General features: G+C 39.4%; 1 pseudogene; it reads right to left on the bottom strand.

The window, feature by feature from the left end:
- Positions 1 to 11,465: 11,465 nt before the first annotated feature.
- Positions 11,466 to 12,037, bottom strand: LOC114618019 (annotated as a pseudogene).
- Between the last annotated feature and the right edge of the window lie 2,187 nt (positions 12,038 to 14,224).

The raw sequence follows: 14,224 nt of genomic DNA, 5'->3' as shown, positions 1-14,224 counted from the left end.
TCAACACAGAGACTAGGGTTGACCTAGTCTTTGCTGATCTTGGACAACTGAAGGTAGATAAAGACAAATGAAATTATTCAACACTTTCAAAACATTAGCCTGTTTAGTTGAAGAATCAGAAAATTAGCTTTCTCTTGGTGTCTGTGTGACAACAAAACCAAACACATGGAAAGACAACTCTCCATGGAAACTGGCTGCCTATGGTCTGTCTGCAGATTCTGATTTTTTCATATCATAAAGCAGAAAAAAAATTATAATAACCAGTGCTACATGTCACCCATCATTCCTGAGATTCTTTGACAATACAAAGACCTATATATCCCCACACACTGAATATTGTTCTGTAGAACTATTTGTCTTCACACTGACAAGACTAGAACTCACTTGTGCTCATCATATACTGATCTCTCTTATACAGAAGAGAAGAGGCCAGAGTGTTTTGATAGAGGTTAGGGTTTCAAAATTACTGCTTTCTTCTGAAGAAATGCCTTCTAGAAAAGTAGGCTTGGAAAGAATCTTGTCCGTCACCCTTAGACCTCACCTGAATTTCAAAGACACACATACCTACTAGAAGACCCAGGAGGTGATGTGTCTGGAATAGAACTCAGGTGCTGAGTTTCAGGCTAATATTTCCTCAATTAAACCATGTAAACTAGCGATATATAATAGAAGCTATTTAACCAAGTTTGGGTTTATAGGTATAAATGGCAGCAACAATAAAAATGAGAATAGTTTTTAGTAGAGAAACCTTGTGCTTCTTGGACCTTTACCCATGTCAGTCACTGAGCCATGAGGTATGTATTTGACACACATCATCATCAGTAATCACAAGTTAGCTCCAATGGTTGGCATTATGCTACTGCTCATTTGATTTGATCTAAAGAGTTAAGAGAGTTAGGAACTTGCCCACCATCACAGAATTAATAAGTAGTAGAGTCAAATTCTAAGCCAGTTCTGTCTGAATTCACTAGCAGATCTTTAGCTATCTCCTAAAGTATAATAACACTTACAGAATAATATTAAGAAATGTAGCAAAAGAAGACACTCTCGTATCCCTATTCCTACTTACATCAGAAACCATGAACATCACCTCTCAATTTAAGTACAGATGTAGATGCTGTCCATTATCACTGGGGAAAACCAAATGAGCTCTTAGAAACACGGTTAGCATGCCAATCATCTCCAATCCTGGAAATTGTAGCTCTGAGGACAAATGTTATCATTGCACTAAAAAAGATGGCATTCATTTAAATAAAATAGAAGGTTCTTGCTCAGTCATAACCCAGTTCCACCACAGGCACCTGTCATTAACCCAGCACATAACTCTCGCATTTAACCTGAGAAGGGGTTTAGAAAAGGCAGCCGGACTATTAAACATTCATACATATATTGAGTAGAGATTTATTTTTTTCAACCACTCATTCCTCACAGACGGAAAAGGTAAGGTGTGTACTGAAGAAGGAACTGTTTCCCCAGGACAGTTCAAAATAGGGGAGTCACTATATAGCAATTTCCTTACAATTGCATCCTTTCTTAGCTTATTAAATTTTGAAGAGGTTATCAATTTGGAATATAACCCAAAGAGTTTATGTTTCATAATTTTACTTTATTGCTGAAATATTTATGCAAATATTCAGTGTAGGAAGATGCTGCCAGATGGAAATGCAATAGTTGTGGAATTCTTCCTGGCATTTCCGACAGAATGTATAATATCGAATCACTTTATGCTAATGTTTTGCAATGGAATACATATTTTATAGCTACTTTGAAATGCAAATTTAAAAAAATCTGAAAACTCTCAAAATCATGCCAATGTAAAGTAAACTAATATAAAAAGAAGGAGCTGGATAGATAAATTACAGCCATGGCAGATTAACTGGATTTTGGTAAAAGTAACGAACCATTTCTTTATGCCTGTTGTGTAAGTACACTTTGATATTTAGAGATAGAGCTGTATTTTGACAGAGTTAATATTAAGCCCAAGATCTCATGACACCTGAATGATACCTTCTGAGGTTCATCCCCACTCCACTTCCTCAAATTCGCTTTCATCTGGCAGAAAGCAGTGATGATGGTTTGAGAAATGTGTTGCATCCAAGCCTGAGAGGCAAACTTGAGCTATGCACAGGTGACTTTGAATCTTGAGAGGATTAACTTGGTTTTTTTTTTTTTTTATCAAAGATCATCTCTTACTAATACTTGTTCACTACAGCTTATCAAGTGAGTTTTACTGCCACACTTTATTATAGCTTGTAAGAATCCTGACCATATCCTAAGCCTGTCATTACTAAAGCCTATGCTCACAACCTGGCGTTTAACTCTCAGACCTGTGAAATAACATTAGCATGCATAGCTTTCTCTCTGAGTTCATGGACCTATTTCCTCTTTGCACATTGGGATATATTTCTTCCGGGATTTAAAAAAAAAAAGCACTGTATTTTTAAAGGTATGATTCTTCTTGACAATGATTTTAATTTATGTTCTCCATTTTGAGCAATTTTACCACTAATTATGACTCTGAGATTGAATCTGGGCAAGAAAAAAATCTTTCTTGTGAATGATTAAAATGATAAAGCCCAAACTTTGATTAAAATAACCATTTTGGCTCACTCCATGGCCTAAATATACTCTAGAGTGTTTTCTCATGTCCCATCTTCCCCGGTCTCACAGATATTAAAGAACAACAAACACATCAATGCCACTGGGATTTTTGCAGATAACAGAATATTGAAATTCAGTAGAACTGATTGAAAGATACTGCTGAATTCCCTATTAATCAAATATATTACAGTGATAATAAAATCCATTGCGTTTGGAACTAGTCATTATTGCACTCATAAAACTCCAGTTTCGCAGGCAGGTGTGTGATGTAGCCTTGTAGTGTTGGAGAACTGGCTGATGGACGGGAAGTATCTAAGAAGACTAGTTCCTTGTATGATGCTTCAACTCTGATAATTTCTGTCTGACAGAACTATGTGCAAGGGCTGGAATTCCTGATTCCTCACGATTACTTTCATCTGCTCCCTGTCACTAGGAGGCACTTGTCAGAACACCCACTGCTTTCTGGCCCACTCTTTTTCCTTTTCCTAGGAGCCCACAGACACAGAACTACTTTCTATGTATAGTTTTGGTCCTACTACAAACTTCTGCAGCCCTACATGGAGACTATATGGGGTATCTCTGTGGAGGTCAAAATGTGTGAGGAACTCAGATACAGCCAGTTGAATGTGAAGCCATGAGGAAAAGGGGGGAACAACAGACTCTCCCAGCCTGCCTTATTAGAAGCCCTGACCACCAGTGTAAATGAGTCCCTGCCCAGTAGTGTGTTCTCATTCTGACATTTTGCCCTTAAAGATGCCTTGCATTTGCAAATCTCAAACTGAGATCCATGGAATTTTATTTATCAATGAAGAAGTTGGAGTCTACTTTTTTCCTGAGAATGCAGACATTAAACTTTTACACAAAACTCTTGCTCATGCCATTAGAATTCTAGAGTGAATTGCTATATGGCACACCCATGCACACCAATGACCAAAGTAACTTCACCCTTGCATGCCAATGACCACAGCAACTTCCCTCACTAAGACGAGATGCTGTGGGTGATTATTCTTCATAATAAAATTACTATTCTTGACAGCACACAAGCCCGAGCTAATGCAAAGTGAATCATGTGGCTGCCGACACATTTGAGGTAAATTAGGAATCACCATCTGGCAGAGAGCGTCTCTTCTTAAAATTGCTCTCTCCTTTTTTAATTAAAATGTGTTTTAATTAAAAATAGACATGTCAAGAAGTGCTGTATATCAATTACATGACTGACAATATGCTTCCATTTTTTTCCAAAAACATATGAACCAGGAATGGGATGTCATGTTGTCTCTCAAGACAACAATGATTTACAGCATACAGAAAGTGAGGTTTGTCACCAGGAGCCATTGTAGCTATATCAGAATTCAACCAAATATCTTATGGAGTGTTATTTCTTTGAAAAAGGACATTAAAAGGATATTTACTACTCATTTTGTGCAAATATTGGGATTTTCATTCATCCCTCACCATGAATGGTTTGCAAAAAGCTCTCAAATGTTCTCAGCAGCCTAGTGAGTGAACCTGGAAATTCCAAGACAAGTCCTTATTGCCCAGACCATCCTGGGGTGTGTGTGTGTGTGTGTGTGTGTTTGTGTGTGTGTGTGCACGCACGCATGCTTACATATATATGTACCTGTGAATATAGAAACCAGAGGTCAATTTGTTTTTCATCAGGAACTATTTATATTCTTTCTTTGAATCAGGTTTTCTCAGTATGACCTATGGCTTGCCAATTCTGGTAGCCTATCTGGCCAGCTTGCCCCAGGAACTTGCTCATTTCTGCTATCCCAGTGCTAAGATTACAAGTGCAAATTTGGACTAGGGACTGAACTCAAGTCCTTATGCTTGAATGGCAAACATTCTCTCTTCAGTTAACTCTTCTTGAGTGAGTTATCTCTTCAGCCCCTTGAGCTCCCTTTGAGCACCTCTGGGTCCCTTTCCAGAAGAAAAAAACAGTAAGTGCTGCTGTGTGATAGGGAAACTGTGGTATATGACAGTGAGAGGTGAATATTAAGGTCACAGGAAGGATAGGTGGCACATCACACATATGTACACATGTGTGTGTGTGTGTCTGTGTGTGTGTGTCTGTGTGGTTGTGTATGTCTGTCTGTGTGTGTATCTGTGTATGTTTATGTGTGTGCATCTGTGTGTTTGTGTGTGTGTATGTGTGTGTGTGTGTGTGTGTGTGTGTGAGAGAGAGAGAGAGAGAGAGAGAGAGAGAGAGAGAGAGAGAGTAAGAGATGTTGTCAGAAAAGTAAGTCTCCATGGCATGAAGGAGTCCCATAACAATTATGTTAAGCTCTAAGTGTTAAAAGTTTAAACACCAGTGGCCAAATGAGACACATTTTAACAATAGTCATGTATCTTTGAACTTTTATTTTCTCAATTGCCACATATAGCCAGAGTCTTCTTTCTTTAAAATAATGTTTCCCTATGCTTTAACTATTAGCTTGTTTTATTATGCAGCTTGGTGTTACTATAACTTAGTTTAGAAAAGAAAACCTTTGTATTTTTTTAAATAGGTATTTTATCTGCATGCAGTGCCCAAAGAGGCTACCAGAGGGCCTTCACTTCCCTGGAACTGTCATGATACACTATTGTATGCTGCCATGTGGGTACTGCAACCTGGGTCAGCTAGAAGAACAGCTAGTACACTTTAAGCACTTTTTAAGATTTATTAATTGATTTTATGTATATGAGTACACTGTCTCTGTCTTCAGACACACCCAAAGAGGGCATCAGATCCCATTACAGATGGTTGTGAGCCACCATGTGGATGCTGGGAATTGAACTCAAAACCTCTGGAAGAGCAGTCGGTGCTCTTGAAAGGTGAGCCATCTCACTATCCCAGTGGTTCTCAACCTGTGGGTTCCGACCCCTGGAAAATCCTCAAGTTATAAGGGTCTCATAGCTGGGGAATAGAGTAGTGAAGTGGTGAATCTGCCCAATCTAGGCTTGCAGAATATATTCATAATTATTGAGTTGTGTTTTCTTTGATCAGTCCTATTTGGGTTGGAGATTTACCGCAACATTCACCTACTGCGTACAATATGAATTTTTATTGTGACATTCCCATTGATTCCTTTGTCAAATTCTCTGTAAAAATGTAAATTATTTTGAAAGTTATATCCTGACTATAAAGATTACAGCATTTTAAATATTTCACTTATTATCGTTTTAATTATCATTATTATTGTGGGTCCTGCACATTTGATGAAAACAACAAATTTTGAAAGATAACAATTAAAGGTCAAATTATTTTTATTGAAATAATATCGTTTCTTTCCATTCGATCATCTATTATTGAGTAAGAATTACCTCTTAACAGAACAAGACAGGGATTATCTATTGATTCTTTTTCTGTTTATTATTTTTAATAGACCTGAAAATCTATATGAGAGTGGATAAGAATTCATTTGTTGACCAAGTCATTAAAAATTAGACTCTTACAACCCCAGCATCTGTAATCAAATAATATGTCTGATTATCTATCAATTGATGATTGTATTGGATCATCCTTAATTTTATTGAAGACAAATAATTAAGCACTATATGACTTATAAAGCTATTTGCTACCCCATGTCTTAGTTAGGGTTCCTAGTGCTATGATGAAACACTATGAACAGAGCACGTTGGAGAAGAAAGGGTTTTTCAGCTTACAAGTCCATGGCAGTTCATCATCAAAGGAAGTCAGGACATGAACTCAAACAGGGCAAGAACCTGGATGCAGGAGCTGATGCAGAGGCTATGGAGGAGTACAACTTGCTAGCTTGCTTCTCATGGCTTGTTCAGTCTGCTTTCCTGTAAAACCCAGGACCATCATTCCAAGAATATCACTGACCATATGAACTTGGCTCTCTCTTGTCAATCACCAATTAAGAAGTTGCCCTACAGGCTTGCCTACAGCCTGATCTTATGTAAGCATTTTCTCACTTGACTACTCTTCTCTGATGCCTCTAGCTTGTGTCAAGTTGATATAAAATTAGCCAGTACACCTAGTTATTAGACTCAAGTCTTTTTCTTAAAATCAACATCAATAACATCCTTATCTTGGAAAGTCACATGCAGGTAAATTCTGGGCACACAGTTTGGGATGGGTGGAGGATATTTTTAAGTAGAAGGGTAGTTATGGAAGGAAAAAAGATATTCTCAAGCATATTCATTGTGGCGAATACTTAACGGAAAGGCAATATTCTGTGAACTTTGGTCATTAAATTCCACCCATGCCCTCCCAGTCTATGGCAAGTATTTTTGTAGCTGCACTTTAGTGCCGTGGACTTGAAACATTCATTAGGTAAGTAAGTGCATAGACTGCCTGCCTTTCTATCGAACATCAGGGAAGAGAGTGTTGTTCTTAGATACTTGAATGGCTGCCTCAAATACACCTTTGTGTTTTGTAGAAAACACAATGGTTACCATCTGTGGAGAAACACTTCATAATTCTCTTTTTGCTTCCTGAGGAAATGTCTTGAAAAAGTCAGTACCTCTGAGGAAGGTGATGTTCGTGACCTTGGGTGGACTTTTAAAAGCCCATTGGCAGAGATGAACAGCAACGCTCACTCATGCAGAAACAAGGAGTTTCTTTCTTTATCAAAATAGCAAGAAAACAGATGTGTGATCAGACATTGCTGTGCTGTCATCCAAGTATAAAGCACGAAGGGCTTTTCCTTCTAATTGTGTTATATTTGACAAAGGCAGCGTTTGTCATTTTGAAGATTTCAGAAGCCTTTGTACTTTCTGAAATGGCTCAAGATGGCAATTCTTTGATGTAAAGGGTGTGGATACAACAGGAAAGACCCAGGGCTAGCTTCATTTGACAGTTTCTTAAGATGCCTGTGGATATCTATGGAGCCTAGGAATATTCACATGGTTGGCTGTCAGTGTCAGGAAGTTACTCCAATACTGGAGATGTATCATGATATCAAAATGAAGCAAAATGAAGTGCCATGTTTCTTCTTCAAATAGAAGCTATCTCCAGAGTATATGGGTTCATATTTCCAGGGAAGTATCTTTGGTTGGGAATTGCAATATACTCAATATATGTTCTTTAAGCACAGACTTTTATATTTGCTAAAAGAAAATCATTGATGATATTCCATATGTGCTGGAAAGAAGTCTTAAGATCAGCCATAGAACTCAATATCCTACTAGACTATTCAGATAACTAAACAGCAGTGTGGATGGATTTGGACTTCTATTGGTTATTATCCTGATCTAAACTACTATAATATTTTACCTGGGCTACAACAATAGCCTCTAAGTTGGTGTTTCTGCTTTCACTCCTGAATCCAAGCCTGTGTTCTGCTTGCAATACCCAGGAATAAAACTCATGGTCACTTTAGTTGCTTTAGAGTGATACCCAGTGTGTTCTACTATGACTTCTGTTCTCTATCTTCTGCTCTATTTTTACTTCACTCTCTACCAGCCACCCTGGATCTTATATGATTTATTGTCCTTGCCATGTTGGCTGCTTATCAGTGCACCCACTTGTTTCTAAGCCTACTCACAGTAGCAGAGCTATCTGCAAGGGTTACCACCATCTTTCTCAACCATCACCTTCACAGAAGCTTCCCCTGGCTCTCCTATTTAAGACTACAGAGCTCAATAATTCCCTAACATCTTTTTACTTTTTAATTATTTTTTTTTCATTTGAAGGCTAACATTTGTATCTATTTTTCACTGTTGTGTTTCCAATAACCAGAAAAATTTCTGACCCAAAGAAAGAATTCAGCAAATCCTTATTGGTGTAAGTTTGTGAAAGAAGCTACCAGACTTCTGCTTTATCATAAGTGGTAATGACAAAAGAATACATAAAGTTAATTTATTGTTCCTTGACTTTCTTTATTCTTTTTCCATGTGCATGTATGTGTGTGTGTGTGTGTGTGTGTGTGTGTGTTTGTGTGTGTGTGTGTGTAGGTCGGATGATAATCCTGGGTGTTGTTCCTTCGGAGACATCTATTTTGTTTCTTTGAGACAAGATTTCTCACTAAGATCTGGGGCTCTCCATCTTGGCTAGACTAGCTGGCTAGTAAGCCTTTGGATCCACCTGTCTCCACTTCGCAGGCCTGGGATTATAAGGAAGTGCCAACCAATATGTCGGATTTTTCTCATTTGGGTTCTGAGGAGAAAATGCAAGTGGTTATTCTTGTCCAGTGAGCACTTTACTTGCTGAACTACTTCCTCTGACTGACATTTTTTAATGTCAACATTTAAGCCAAACCTACTGTAAGTGGAGATGGATACCAACTAGACAATAGCAGGCTATGTTTACAACCAACAAGAAAGAAGTATTTCAGATGCCATTGGAAGGTTATAGCAATGGTTTCATAATGCTTGATGGTACACATGGCTATCCCCTGCCACTAGACACTTGTTTGAATTAAAACAAGATAAATAGTACAAATTAAAGAATTATTTCAAGGTTTCTTGACAGAATGATTTAGGCACAAAGCTGTTACTCAGCCCTTAATGGTACAAAGAATAGAAACAACGGTCCATTTCTAGTTCATCTGAACTAAGTACCACTTATTATTTGATAAAGTCCAGTGTATACTTGAAAAAGTTAGCACTTGCTAGGATGGCCAAAATAAAGATGACTGACCCTAGCAAGGGCTGTCTAGGGTATAGACTCTCTCAGGCATTGCTCACATGACTATAATATGGTAGAGCCTGGAAGACAGTTTGATCATACCATATATAAATAATAAGGGAAATAAAAACCTACCTTCATATAAAACCTGTATATGCATATTTATGACAGCATTATACATAAAACTGTAACTAATTATACGTAAACTGTAAATAGTTCAAATATTTATTAGGAGAACAAGCCAACAAAATTATAACCATGCAATGGGTTCCACTACTAGTATTTCTGAAAACATGAATGGCTTTCAAATGCAGTTGACCAGGTGGAAGAAACCCATCAGTGTTACATAGTGAATAACTCCATTTATATGCCATTTTAGAGAAGACATGGGATGGACAGGGTAGCATTACTAAGACTTGTGGAGTGTAAGCTGATTTGACTGAAGAATCAACATAGGAAAACCATGGTGGGTATACACAATTATTTTTTCATCCATTTTTTTGTCAGTTTGTGGAAATCTTTGCATTAGAGGATTTGTAGATACAGTGGCTAATTTGTTGCCCACAATTCTTTACCAATGAGGCTTCATGCCGGGATTCCCTCCTCCCACCATCTTAACACAGGATGGTCACAGACCACATTCTCATTTTACACATCTCTGGTAATCCGAGGACTGTGGTACAAAAGAAATACTTCATAGCTGGGGTCACTACAGTTTGCTAGAAACATCAGTTACTTTAGAATACTTTAATTATAAAACATATTGAATTTCCATATATTAACCATATACATGTGTACCTATTACTAAATGTAGTCAGTTGTTACAAAATACGACATTCTGAGAGCAGGCTACACACACACACACACACCAGCCTGAACTCCCCGGGTTAGCTGCAACTGTCTATCCAAACTCAGCTCCTGACTATACTCATGGCTAAACATACCCACAAGGCACTGGCAACCCAGTCCATACAGGTGCCACCAGCTGTGTGAGCACAAGTCCCTCTAACTCCAGAGTGAAGACTCTTGACTGCCAACCTGGCCACCCCTTGACTGGTCTCTGAACTTGAGCCACTGGTGCCCAGTTCCCATGTCAAGGGTCTTCCAGGGGGCCTCAGGGACAAGTCTGATGGAGACTGATCACTGCCTATGTCCACTGCACCTCCCTGTGTCCTGTAAGCTCCATGACCATAGACCCAGCCCAGGCAGGCCACTACCAAGAACAGCTTCACTCAGACCAGCTCCAGCAAGCAGAGTATGTGGACGGTCATATACCTTAGGACGTCCTGTGCCGAGGCCACACCAGGCTGGTCTCCTGGGTCGTAGGGTTGAATGCAGGCCAGGAGGTGCAGGAGTTGTGTGCTCAGGTGCTCTAGAGGAAGGACCTGCTATTTGCCTGGGCCAGAGGCAGGGTTGCCTCTTCCGGGTACAAGGGTAGGGCATCAAAAGGCCTGAAGCTAGCATTCAGGTCACAGTGAGCCTCACTGTACAGCTAATAGGCAGAGAGATCAATGCAGGCCAGTTTGTCCTTGGTCTGGATCAGCCAGTCTTTCACCTTGCTGGGCTTATGAAGGCTGGATATGGGGCATGAGGATCTCAACGCTGCCTGGTACCTTAAGGCCCAAAGACCCAGGTGGGGAGAGCAGAACACATCTCTGTACACAGTCCTATTTACAAAGAACCAAATGAAGATGGAGCTGCAGGGGGCCTGGGCATATCCCTAGCAGAAGCTGTGAGACCTCCTAGGTGCTGGTCCTGGGGCTGCAGCCTTGGTCCCTGGAAAGGGCTTACAGCCATGTGAGGAGGGCCAGACATACTGAGGCACCTCCTCACATTTTAATGATAATGCAACAAAAACCTTTATACAAACAGTTTATTTACTCTAACAGCAACACAAACAAGACGCCATATAAACACAAAGGAAGTGGTGCAGAATGGAGATGCTGGCCAACTGAGGCTCATCAGCAACAGTCCGGGTTTTGGAGAAGGACAAGGGTAGGGAAGGAGGGACAATGTGGACAGTGTCTTCATACAGCCAGCTGGAGGCCAGAGCTCAGTGGGAAGCATGCCTGCATCCGAGCGCGACACTCCTAGGGGGTTACCAAGTACAAAAGTTTATCATGCTACAGCAGTTGAAATACTGACATCAATATTAAAATAAAAGCAAGTTTTACTTAACAATCAAAAATACAAAAGACTGAAGGAAGATGCCCTGTGTGAAAAACTGGGACAATTCAGTGAATTGAGACTGTATATGCCAGTGGCGGAAATGGAAAATGGTGCCCGCTCAACTCTCCCAGGCGGCTAGTAACTGTACAGAGCGACTTAGATCTGCAAAAGGTTGTAAGCAAGTTCTAGCCATGCCAATCCCTTCCTCGTCATGGAGCCCAGGCCACTGCTTATGAGGGAGAAACGTCTTCACTTGTTCTTGAACCCTTTTCTCATACTCCACACTGTTTTGGCAGTAAATTGTGTAGGCCTCTGCTTGAGCTGGGTCTTGAATATTTGGTTCATTTAGAAGTTCTTGTATTCCTGATAAGATCTGTTTGATCGTGATAGCTGGCCTTCAGCCCTTGTCTTCCTCCAAGATGGGCAGGCACACTGTACCAGAAGGATACACGTTTGGATGAAACAGTGGTGGCTCAAATTTGCATTTTGGTGGTGAGGGCCGATAGCCATCTATGAAAAGCATCCTCCTTCCCACGGAGGCCCCTTCTTTCCAGAGACAGCGCACTCCCAGTTCATCAGGTTCCTTGCGCCATCAGGGTTCTTTGCTGGGATAGCCACAAAGCCAAAAGGGTGGTCCTTCCTGCAAGCTTTCCTTTCCTGCTCAAGTCTGCTGAGGGCAATCCCTGACATATTCAAGGTCTCTGGGCGACCCCGCCTGGACCCTCCTGGCAGCAGAGGCCACAGCGCTCCTTTTCGATTTTTTTTCCATCCTTATCAGAGTGGTGGTGACCTGAACACATACATATGTCAAAATTCATAGACATTTTCATCAAATAAAAATTATGTCATTAAAGAATTTATAAATGTCAGTTATTGAAAAACAAGAAAGAAAGGGCATGATTCCCTAACACAGGCTCTGGGCAATTTTGAAGGAATGCGTATTAAATCTTGGGTCTAGGAGTGTTGTGTGTGGATGACTGATCTTTACACATTCCCTCTCTCCCCTGTGACACATGCATAGTTAGATGTTGAACAGTCTCACCTGTGATGTTTTCCACACTCCCAGGTGACCTAGAAGGCCATCCAGAGGGAAAGATGTTATCAAACAGGATTCTCACAGGATGACTCATTCTCTCGTGCTATATTCTCAGCAGCTTTATGAGGGGTATGCAATCTTGTTTTCATTTTTTTCTACAGATGATGATCTTTGGCAGCCTGTTTGACTATGTCACTGAGCTTCATGTTTCATAGATAATAGGACAAGACCTAAACACATTCCTGTTATCAACAAAATATATACAGTTCATTCTTGGAGTTCAGAATTAACTATTTAGATCATATTTCTAGCCCATTGCTGCTAAATAATAATTCATCACCTCCTACATGCCAGTTTACTTAGAAAAATACATTAGTGTTATGTATTGTAAGTTTAGGTATCTCCCAGTCCGAAGGTAATATATATTTTTCCCAAAGTTGATAGAAAGGGATCTTATATTTTGGTGATAACAAGCCAATTCAAGAATTTGGCCTAAAGGCTGGCTTCAAGCTAGTGTGTCTAAAACAACTATTGCAAGAAAATCCATGTTTGTAGCAACAATCTTTGACATCTTCTATTACCTTTCATATCTCCTGTGATGGAACCATGACCACTGGATACATTGTAAAAATTTAATTTTATCCTCATAGAAAGCATCAATTGTTTGTTTGTGTGTGTGTGTGTGTGTGTGTGTGTATGTGTGTTGCTAATAGCTAGATGTTGATTGGTTTAAACATAACAGAATAGCAGGATGATACTAGTGATACCCACAGTAAACATTTTTATTTTAGATACTATAAGAAGACTTTTTCTTCATATGTTCAATTATTCCTCCCCTAAATTCTCACAGAGCTTGAATTTCTAAGCCTTAAATTTCTCTTTGGGGATCTAACTGTCCCGGTACATAAATGGATGTAAAGAAAACATGCTTGCAATTTTAATTTTATAGACAATTCAGCAGATATTGCTTATTTTTAAAATAAGGAAACTGAATGAATTTTCTTACACAATATAAAAAGGAAAAAGAAAATTCCTTTGAGGCTGACATAATTTCATCTTGTGAAATTATTTCCTTATATTTTCCAAGGTATGGGCTTTGCTTCAGAATACTCTTCTGTATCTATCACCTCTTCCTGTGCTCCACTCACTTGGCTTAAACACAGTGACCACTCTCTAGAGCCAGGATGTTCTGAAGACAACGAGGACCAACAAACAAGGACTGAGGCAGATGACAACTCTTCTAGGAGACTTGAATCAGTAAATAGTACAGAAACCTCTTGAAACATCCATGCAACTGCTCTGTAAGTGATGGATAATCATCTTGCTCCACAATCAGTGGTGTGTGAAAATTTATTGCTGTGTCCTAAATCGGCTCATCCCAAAATCCCATTGTCCTCACACCTCAAATAAATCCTCTCCACTGTCCAATTGACCCAACGTTTTTTAAATTCCTGAGCTCAGATGTGTCCCATGAGCAATTCTACTACAAAGTCACAAGCAGTTCGCATCAAGATGTACACAACCAGACTTGCAGCTCTCGTGGTGTTCCTGGTCATGAACATTTCATTTCTAAAAGAAGTTTAAAATATAAAGAACCAAACAATTGAGGCTGCTTAATTGAAAGTTACAAAAGACCAGGTGGAAGAAGTATTTGGTGCTTTACAATATATTAACAGAAAGAATATAGACTTTTGAGACTAACTTGACATCAAACCTCAACTTCATAATTTATTAATTGTAATTTTGAGCAAGGTGTGAGAAAGGTGCAAAGATAAGGCTGGCTTATGAGGCTAGCTTAAGGATTGACAAAGGTAACGTAATCAAAGTAATTAAAAACCATT

Source organism: Grammomys surdaster, unplaced genomic scaffold (assembly GCF_004785775.1).
Source record: "Grammomys surdaster isolate TR1022 unplaced genomic scaffold, NIH_TR_1.0 139, whole genome shotgun sequence".
In the NCBI taxonomy this organism is placed as follows: Eukaryota; Metazoa; Chordata; class Mammalia; order Rodentia; family Muridae; genus Grammomys; species Grammomys surdaster.
The sequence above is the reverse complement of the archived record's forward strand: the minus strand, read 5'-3'. Positions and strand labels throughout refer to the sequence as shown.